Source organism: Theropithecus gelada, chromosome 19 (genome assembly GCF_003255815.1).
Source record: "Theropithecus gelada isolate Dixy chromosome 19, Tgel_1.0, whole genome shotgun sequence".
Taxonomy (NCBI): domain Eukaryota; kingdom Metazoa; phylum Chordata; class Mammalia; order Primates; family Cercopithecidae; genus Theropithecus; species Theropithecus gelada.
In genome coordinates, this window is record NC_037687.1 from 20,561,342 (window position 1) to 20,571,377 (window position 10,036).

The 10,036-nt window shown below is 42.3% G+C and overlaps 1 pseudogene; it reads right to left on the bottom strand.

Moving 5' to 3' along the window:
• Positions 1–96: 96 nt before the first annotated feature.
• Positions 97–363, bottom strand: LOC112612844 (annotated as a pseudogene).
• Between the last annotated feature and the right edge of the window lie 9,673 nt (positions 364–10,036).

Sequence of the window (10,036 nt, forward strand, 5' to 3'; positions counted from 1 at the left end):
AACCCCAACAAAAAAAAAAAAAAAAAAAAAAAAAAAAAAGAACAGAGTTCTGGAGTAAAGAAGCAGGTTCCCTTTTCACTAGACACCTCCCATCTACTATTGGAACACATCAATTGTATCTTCATCCTCCATTTCCAACTGTGCAGGTGTGTCTGTTTCATTGATTGGCTGCCCATCGAATCGGAATCTGATCTGCCTCATTAATAATCCCTGTCGTTCACATTAGGCTTTCATTAGTTTACTAAGTGGTGTATGCCTCTTAATCTTAAACTGCACCACAGAACCATCCTGCCCCGCCACCTTCAAATGAATATGATCGTTGTTCTCAGTCTTGACTCCTTCCTTGGGCTTTTCGTCGACCATGGCGAGCGCCTTAGTCTCCTCAGCTGCAGCTTCACAAAAGAGGTACCACGTTCGCACCAAACGAGCACACAAGCAGCACCAGGAGCGGCAGAAGAAGGAGGCGGCAGCGGTGGACGAAGGAGAGCTTGAGAGGTTTTTTTTGTTTTTTGTTTTTTTGATTCGGAGTCTCACTCTGTCGCTCAGGCTGGAGGGCAGTGGCATGATCTTGGCTCACTGTAACCTCCACCTCCTGTGTTCAAGTGATCCTCCCACCTCAGCCTCCATAGGCACACACCACCACACCCAGCTAATTTTTTGTGTTTTTTAGTAGAGATGGCGTTTTTCCATGATCTCAAGCTATGTGTGCACCTCAGCCTCCCCAAATGCTGGGATTACACGTGTGAACCACCAAGCCTGGCCCTGCATAGAATTTCTTCTGCATTTTTATCAACAATCCATTTGGCATATGTCTTAGTTCCAGTGGCCATAATAAAATACCACACACTGTGTGGCTTAAACAACAGTTATTTTCTCACAGGTCTGGGGGCTGAGAGTCTGGTATCAGGATACCAGCATGGAGAGATCCAAGTGAGGGCCTGTTTCCATCTTGCAGATGACCACTGCGTGTTCATGTGGCCTTTCCTCTGCACATGCATGTGAAGAGAGCAAGCTCTCATTTCCTTTTCCTATAAGGCATTAATCTCATCTTAAGAGCCCAACTCTCATGAACTAATCTAACCGTAACTACCTCCAAAAGGCTCCATCTCCAAATACCACCATATTGAGGACACAGGCTCCAACATGTAAATTTGGGGGAGACACAAACATACAGTCTATAACAGCATATTTCTGAGTCAATGTCTAGATTTTCCATTCTTTTTCCTTTTTTCTATGTGTGGATTCCATCAATGTGTCTATTTCATTAATACCCTGTTCTGTGGGGGTTCGGTCAGGCTGGTGGGAAAAAAATTAGTTATAATAGCCACAAACCCTCTTGGAAGGCCTGAGAGTTTGCATAAGCTCCAGTAATAAATCTGCCCGAAGGCAGCCAGAGTCTCTCTGCAGGAGCCAGAGAGCTTAAGGTTCAAATACAAATGAATGTAGAGTAGTTTATCTAACTAACTTGTTTACTCATGTGGTCTTAAGACTAACCTTTGTTTTACCGCAGGTGCTTAATTGCTTTCTACTGGGAAAGTCCACAATGTCAATTACCCTCTAGTGGTGTTTACTCACGACCTTCGTCAATTAATATCTACTGAATAAATGCAAGTCTCGCTAACTGAGTGAGGCTGTGGCTGCTACTAAGTGGCCCAAATGCTCAGCTGGACTGGCAAAGCAGAATATCTGTGTGTCAGTGTACTTTTTTCATCCGTTGTTGGGTCAGGGTCTGTGGGACGGACCTCCACACTGTTCTCTTATTGCAACTTTATACAGTAGTCTGCCCTTATCCAAAGGAGATGCATTCCAAGACCCCCAGTGGATGCCTGAAACCTTGGATAATATTGAGCCCTGTAAATACTGTATGTGTGTGTGTATATACATATAAATATGATAAAGTTTAATTTATGAAATAAACATGGTAACAGATTAACAGCAATAACTCATCAGAAAACAGAAAAATTATAACAATATGCCAGCATCACTACACTTGCACTTTAGGGCCATCATTAAGTAAAACAAAGGGTACTTGAACACAAGCACTGCAAAACCATGACAGTGGATCTGATAGCCAAGACAGCTACTAAGTGACTAGCAGGTGGGTAGCATATACAGCCTGGGTGTGCTGGACAGGTTGATTCATGTCCCTGGAGTGATGGCATAGGACTGTGCAAAATGTCACCATACTACTCAGAATAGCATCCAATTTAAAACTTATGAACTTTTTATTTCAGGAATTTCCCATTTAATAGTTTTGAACTGCAGTCAAACTTAGGTAACTGAAACTGTGGAAAGCAAACCCTCAGGTGAGGGGTGACCTGTTATAAGCCCTCACACTGGCTTACACCATACGATGAGTCCTCATGCTATACTTTCTTTTAAAATTTTTTCAGATATGTCTAGTTCCTTTGCCTGTTTATTCAGATTTTTCAATAAGGTTATTTAGGACTAAAACACCTCATTGGGATTTTGACAGGAATGCCAATAAACCTATAAATCATGCCGATGAGAACTAACATATTTACTATGTTGAGTCTTTCAATCAAGAAACCAGATATCTTCAATTGTTTCAGTATTATTTTCTTTCTTTCATCAGCATTTTGTAATTTTCAGCACAAAGGTCTAATATATATTTTGTTTAATTTATACCAAAATATTTCATTTTCTATGGAATGATTATTAGCGGTTTTTTTCTGATTTTTAAAAAATTATACTTTAAGTTCTGGGGTACATGTGCAGAATGTTCAGTTTTGTTATATAGGTATACACGTGCCATGGTGGTTTGCTGCACCCATCAACCCCTCCCCCACATTAAGTATTTATCCTAATGCTATTCCTCCTCTAGTTCCCCTCCCCTTAACAGGCCCTTGTGTGTGATGTTCCCCTCCCTCTGTCCACGTGTTCTCATTGTTCAACTCCCACTTATGAGTGAGAACATGCAGTGTTTTGTTTCCTGTTCTTGTGTTAGTTTACTGAAATAATGGTTTCCAGCTTCATCCATGTCGCTGCAAAGGACATGAACTCATCATTTTTTATGGCTGCATAGTATTCCATGAGTATATGTACCAAATTTTCTTCATCCAGTGTATCATTGATGGACATTTGAGTTGGTTCCAAGTCTTTGCTATTGTGATAGTGCTGTAATAAACATATGTATGCATTTATAGTAGAGTGATTTATAATCCTTTGGGTATATACCCAGTAATGGGATTCTTGGTCAAATGGTATTTCTAGTTCTAGATTCTTTTTTTTTTTTTTTTTTTGAGACAGATTCTCAATCTGTCGCCCAGGCTGGAGTGCAGTGGCACAATCTCAGCTCACTGCAACCTCTGCCTCCCAGGCTCGCACCATTCTCCTGCCTCAGCCTCCTGAGCAGCTGGGACTACAGGTGCCCACCACCACGCCCAGTTAATTTTTTTTGTATTTTTAGTAGAGACGGGGTTTCACCATATTCACCAGGATGGTCTCGATCTCCTGACCTCATGATCCATCTGCCTCGGCCTCCCAAAGTGCTGGGATTACAGGCGTGAGCCACCACGCCCAGCCTCTAGTTCTAGATTCTTGAGGAATTGCCACACTGTCTTCCACAATGTTTGAACTAATTTACACTCCCACCAACAATGTAAAAGTGTTCCTATTTCTCCATATCCACTCCAGCATCTGTTGTTTCCTAACTTTTTAATGATCGCCATTCTAACTGGTGTGACATGGTATCTTACTGTGGTTTTGATTTGCATTTCTCTAATGAGCAGTGATGATGAGCATTTTTTCGTAAGTTTGTTGGCTGCATAAATGTCTTGTTTTGACAAGTGGCTATTCATATCCTTTGTCCACTTTTTGATGGGGTTGTTTGTTTTTTTCTTCTAAATTTGTTTAAATTATTTGCAGATTCTAGATATTTGCCCTTTGTCAGATGGATAGATTGCAAAATTTTTTCCCATTCTGTAGATTTCCTGTTCACTCTGATGAGAGTTTCTTTTGTTGTGCAGAAGCTCTTTAGTTTAATTAGATCCCATTTGTCAATTTTGACTTTTGTGGCCATTGCTTTTGGTGTTTCAGACATGAAGTATTTGCTCATACATGTGTCCTGAATGGTATTGCCTAGGTTTTCGTCTAGGATTTTTATGGTTTTAAGTCTTATATTTAATTCTATAATCCATCTTGAGTTAATTTTTGTATAAGGTGTAAGGAAGGGAACCAGTTTCAGTTTTCTGCATATGGCTAGTTAGCTTTTCCAACACCGTTTATTTATATTTATTTATTTATTTATTTTTCAGATGGAGTTTCACTCTTGTTGCCCAGGCTAGAGTGCAATGGCATGATCTCAACTCACTGCAAACTCTGCCTCCCAGTTTCAGGTGATTCTCCTGCCTCAGCCTCCCAAGTAGCTGGGATTACAGGCATGTGTCACCACGCCTGGCTATTTTTGTACTTTTAGTAGACATGGAGGTTCTCCATGTTGGTCAGGCTGGTCTCGAACTCCTGACCTCAGGTGATCTGCCTGCCTTGGCCTCCCAAAGTGCTCAGATTACAGGCATGAGCCACTACGCCCAGCCTCCAACACCATTTATTAAATACAGAATCCTTTTCCCATTGCTTGTATCGGGTTTGTCAAAGATCAGATGGTTGTAGATGTGTGGTATTATTTCTGAGGCTTCTCTTCTGTTCCATTGGTCTATATATGTGTTTTGAATTCTGAGTTTCCACTTTACAAATCTCACAGTTCTGCTGTTTCACAGTAGGATTTGACACTAAATAAGTACATTTTTGATGGTGACAGAGTGATATCAATGTCTAAAATTTTGGTCTATCAAAATTGAGAAGACAACAAAAAGAAAGAAATTGTTGAATTAATTTTACCCTCAAGCTGCATACTTTGACATTTAATTTTGGTCCATAGGTATTTTTCTGAAATACTAAACTGAAAACAAACTGAACATATAAGTAGACTGTACCTATTCTTGTACCAACCATTGTGTTTTGGCCAATAACAACTGTTGAAACCATGTTCAAATAAGGCAAATCTCAAACTATAACAATCTACCTGTTTCTGTACCTTACTTCCATTGTCTGCATGTTGTTTTGCCTTTTTTGTCCATAAATCTTTTACCACTATGTGGCTATGCTGGAGTCTCTCTGACCCTACTCTGGATCCACAGGCTACCCAATTTGCAAATTACACTTTGCTCAATTAAACTCTGTTAAATTTAATTTCTCTAAAGTTTTTTTCTTTTAAAAGTTTTCTATTTTTTTCTATGATCAAAAGTAAATCATGTGTTTTGGAGCTTTGATTCTCTTTCTTTCTTTCTTTCTTTTTTTTTTTTTTTGAGATGGAGTCTCCGTCTATTGCCTGGGCTGGAATGCAATGGCACGATCTTGGCTCATTGCAATCTCCACCTCCCGGGTTCAAGCGATTCTTCCGCCTTAGCCTCCAAGTAGCCGGGATTACAGGCACCTGCCATCATGCCTGGCTAATTTTTGTATTTTTGTAGAGAGGGGCTTTCACCATGTGGACGAGGCTGGTCTTGAACTCCTAATCTCAGATGATCTGCCCGCCTTGGCTTCCCAAAATGCTGGGATTACAGGCATGAACTACCACACCCGGCCTGGACTTTGATTTTCTAAGTTCACCCTTCAGCTATTTTCCTAAGTTATTCCATGCTCGGTTAAAATGCTTCTGTAGGTTTTTGTTTTGTTTTGTTTTTACAGTGTCTTATTCTATCACACTAGGTATAATGTAGTGGCGTAACCAATCATTGCTCACTGTTGCCTTAACCTTCCAGGCTCAAGCAATCCTCCTGCCTCAACCACCTGAGCAGCTGGGACTACAGGCATGCAATATTATGCCTGGCTAATTTCTAAATTTTATTTTCATGTTCACAGGATAATACTATGTTGCCCAGTGTTGGGGAACAGGCCCCCAAATCTGACCATAAACTGGCCCCAAAACTGGCCCTAAGCAAAATCTCTGCAGCACTGTGACATGTTCGTGATGTCCATGATGCCCACACTGCAAGGTTGTGAGTTTACCGGAATGAGGGCAAGGAACACCTGGCCCATCCAGGGTGGAAAACTGCTTAAAGGCGTTCTTAAACCACAAACAATAGCATGAGCGATTTGTGCCTTAAGGACATGCTCCTGCTGCAGATAACTAGCCCAACTCATCCCTTTATTTCGACCCATCCCTTTATTTCCCGTAAGGAATATTTTTAGTTAATCTATGATCTATAGAAACAATGCTTATCACTGGCTTGCTGTCAGTAAATATGTGTGTAAATCTCTGTTTGAGGCTCTCAGCTCTGAAGGCTGTGAGACCCCTGATTTCCCAGTCCACATGCTCTGAATGTCTGTGTGTGTGTCTTTAATTTCTCTAGCACCACTGGGTTAGGGTCTCCACCACTGAGCTGGTCTCAGCAGCCCAGGCTGCACTTGAACTCTTAAACTCAAGTAATTTTTTCATTTCAGCCTCTTAAAGTGGTAGGATTACAGGTGTAAGCCACTGTGTGCCTCAGCAATTTCTTGAGAGGATTATTCCCATGTGTTATATGGGCACAAATCTAAAAGAAATCTGGCTTCTATTGTAAGTGTCTTTCTCCAGGATTTCAATGATCTGTGACAGTCAATAGTTTAATCTATGGAGGTGCATGAGCTTTGGAGTTGGACTGAGTTGATCCTGAGTCTCAGCCCAGCCATTTGAATGTTTTTGTTTTTATTTTGTAATGCTGCCATCTCCCTGAATAAAACCCATGTTAGCCTGCTGGGGGATAAGATACCATGAGGAGGAGAAGCAAGGTGCTCCTGTTGACATCCCCAGAAGCAGAAGCTCACCACCATAAGCACAGCTGCCTAGTCCTCAAGTAGCTGATTATACATGTCTGAAAGAACTCTACTGAGACCAGAAGAATGGCCCCACAGCCCAGCCTAAATTGCTGACCATTCCAATTTTGAGCTAATAAGTTTTGGATGGTTTGTTATGCTGCAATAGCTAACTAATACATGCACTCAGTGCAGATAAGATTCCAGTATTCAATGACAGGTTGATTACTAGTTACAGTCTAATAGTGGGCACCCAAAAGGTATTGATTTTTTTCACTGGATTTTAAGTAGTATGACTTGCAACAGAATGTTCAGTAATGCAGAAATACTTATAGACATGTATGCATGTAATTGGTCCTTAAACTCACACAGCCCCCACACCACAGGAGAAAACAGATGACCACAGCCTGAAAATTAGGGCCAATGCCAAATAGCAAGGTAAGTTTGTCTTTAGCCAGGCACAGTGGCTCACACCTGTAATCCCAGCACTTTGGGAGGCTGAGGCGGGTGGACCATGAGGTCAGGAGATCGAGACCATCCTGGCTAACACAGTGAAACCCCGTCTCTACTAAAAAAAAAAAAAAAAAAAAAAAAATACAAAAAGTTAGTTGGGCGTGGTGGCGGGTACCTATAGTCCCAGCTACTTGGGAGGTTGAGGCAGGAGAATGGGGTGAACCCGGGAGGCGGAGCTTGCAGTGAGCCGAGATCACACCACTGCACTTCAGCCTGGGCATAGAGCAAGACTCCGTCTCAAAAAAAAAAAAAAAAAAGTTTGCCTTTAATCTATTTTCTTCAGGTCTAAAAGATTGTGGACAGATTTGAAGGCAGGGAGTTTTCTTTTCATGTAGCCCTATCATTCTTTTGTTCTGTTTTGTTTTAAGACAGAGTCTCACTCTGTTGCCCAGGCTGGAGTGTAGTGGTGTGATCTCGGCTCATTGCAACCTCCGCCTCCCAGATTTTAGTGATTCTCCTGCCTCAGCCTCCTGAGTAGCTTGGGATTAAAGTCACCTGCCACCATGCCTGGCTAATTTTTGCATTTTTAGTAGAGACAGGGTTTCACCATATTGACCAGGCTAGTCTCAAACTCCAGACCTTGTGATCCGCCCACCTCAGCCTCCCAAAGTGGTGGAATTACAGGCGTGAGCTACCATGCCCAGGCTTTTTATTTTTATTTTATTTTATTTTATTTTTTTAGACGGAGGCCCGCTCTGTCGCCCAGGCTGGAGTGCAATGGCAACATCTGGGCTCACTGCAAATTCTGTCTCCCAGGTTTAAGTGATTCTCCTGATTCAGCCTTCTGAGTAGCTGGGATTACAGGTGTACACCACCACGCCCAGCCAATTTATATATTTTTAGTAGAGATGGGGTTTTGCCATGTTGGCCATGCTGGTCTCAAACTCCTGACCTCAAGTGATTTGCCCACTTCGGTCTCCCAAAGTGCTGGGATTACAGGTGTGAGCCACGGTGCCTGGTGGCCCTATCATTCTTTGTTCACTGTATGATCTTTAGAAGAAAAGTGGGCAACAGGTGGCCAGCAGTGGTCTACCTGTGGTGATTTTATTCTTGATACTCTCTGATCTTTCTATGGCCACTATCTGTTCCACTGTCAGAACAGCACAGAGACATTGGTAGAGAGAGGTTGTCCCCTCACCTCTGGCAGAAAATGGATGTTCAGACCCTTCACCTTCCTGACGTCAGAGCTAACACGTTCAATACAACAGCTATTGGCCATGTGTGGCTGGCTACTGGGTGCCTGGAATGTTGCTGCAATTTGCTAGAAACTAAATTGTAATTTGCTAGAAAGATAAAATACAGAGTTAGTTTCAAAGATATAGTTCCAAAAATATATATACTTCATTAATCATTACATATTGCTCACATATTACAATGATAATATTTTGGATATATTGGGTTAATTAAATTGTTACAACTAATTTCACCTGTTTCTTCTTCTTCTTTCTTAAATTTTTTTATTTTTGAGATGGAGTCTTGCTCTGTCGCCCACACTGGAGTACAATGGCGTGATCTTGGCTCACCTCAACCTCTGCCTCCTGGGTTTAAGCGATTCTCCTGTCTCAGCCTCTCTAGTAGCTGGGATTACAGGCACCTGCCATCATACCCAGCTAATTTTTGTATTTTTGTAGAGACGGGGTTTCAGCATATTGACCAGGCTGGTCTTGCACTCCTGACCTCAGGTGATCCACCTGCCTCGGCCTCTCAAAGTGCTGAGATAACAGGCATGAGACACTGCATCCGGCTTTCTTTTCTTTCACTTTTATTTTCTTTCTTCTCTTCACTTTTCTTTCTTTCTCCTTTTTCCTTCCTTCCTTCCTTCCTTCCTTCCTTCCTCCCTCCCTCCCTCCCTCCCTCCCTTCCTCCCTCCCTCCCTTCCTCCTCTCTTTCTCTCTCTCTTTCACTCTTTCTTTCTCTCTCTCTCTTTCTCTCTTCTTTTTTACTTGAGATGGAGTTTCGCTCTTCTTGACCAGGCTGGAGTGTGCAGTGGGGCGATCTCAGCTAACTGCAACCTCCGCCTCCCTCTGCCTCCCAGGTTCAAGCGATTCTCTTGCCTCAGCCTCCCAAGTAGCTGGGATTACAGGTGCCCGCCACCATGCCTGGCTAATTTTTTGTATTTTTAGCAGAGACGGGGTTTCATCATGTTGGCCAGACTGGTCTCAAACTCCTGACCTCAGGTGATCCACCCGCCTCGGCCTCCCAAAGTTCTGGGATTACAGGCGTGAGCCACGTAATAAAGGGCCCTTCTTTATTTTTCAAGTCTGGCTACTAGAAAATTTAAAATTCACATGTGGTTCACATCTTATTTCAGAAGATTGGCTCCTTTTAAAAATCTCAGGCTGCTAGTTCAAAGGACTAGGAGCCAGGAAGGTCATAAAATCTGAAATTTTAAAATAATTATTTTTTTAAATTTGTGAATAGCCATATATTATTTATAACTGCTTATGACCTTATACACAAGGTTAAGGGAAAATCCCCTCTAAGGTGGGCCTGGCTCAGCTCAGGGAGGAAGCCCTATCTGAAAAGGCTGCAGCCTGGACTGTCACTCTTTCTTCACTTCGCCCAGCATTTGGTCATATCTTCTGTCACTCAGGGCCTGAAGGGGCGGGTCCTTAAACCTTATCCAATCAGAAGCACTGAGCTGGGAACCGTCCAATCAGGCACACAGCTGGAGTGGAAAGGACGGCTTCCGGGATGTGGCTGGGCC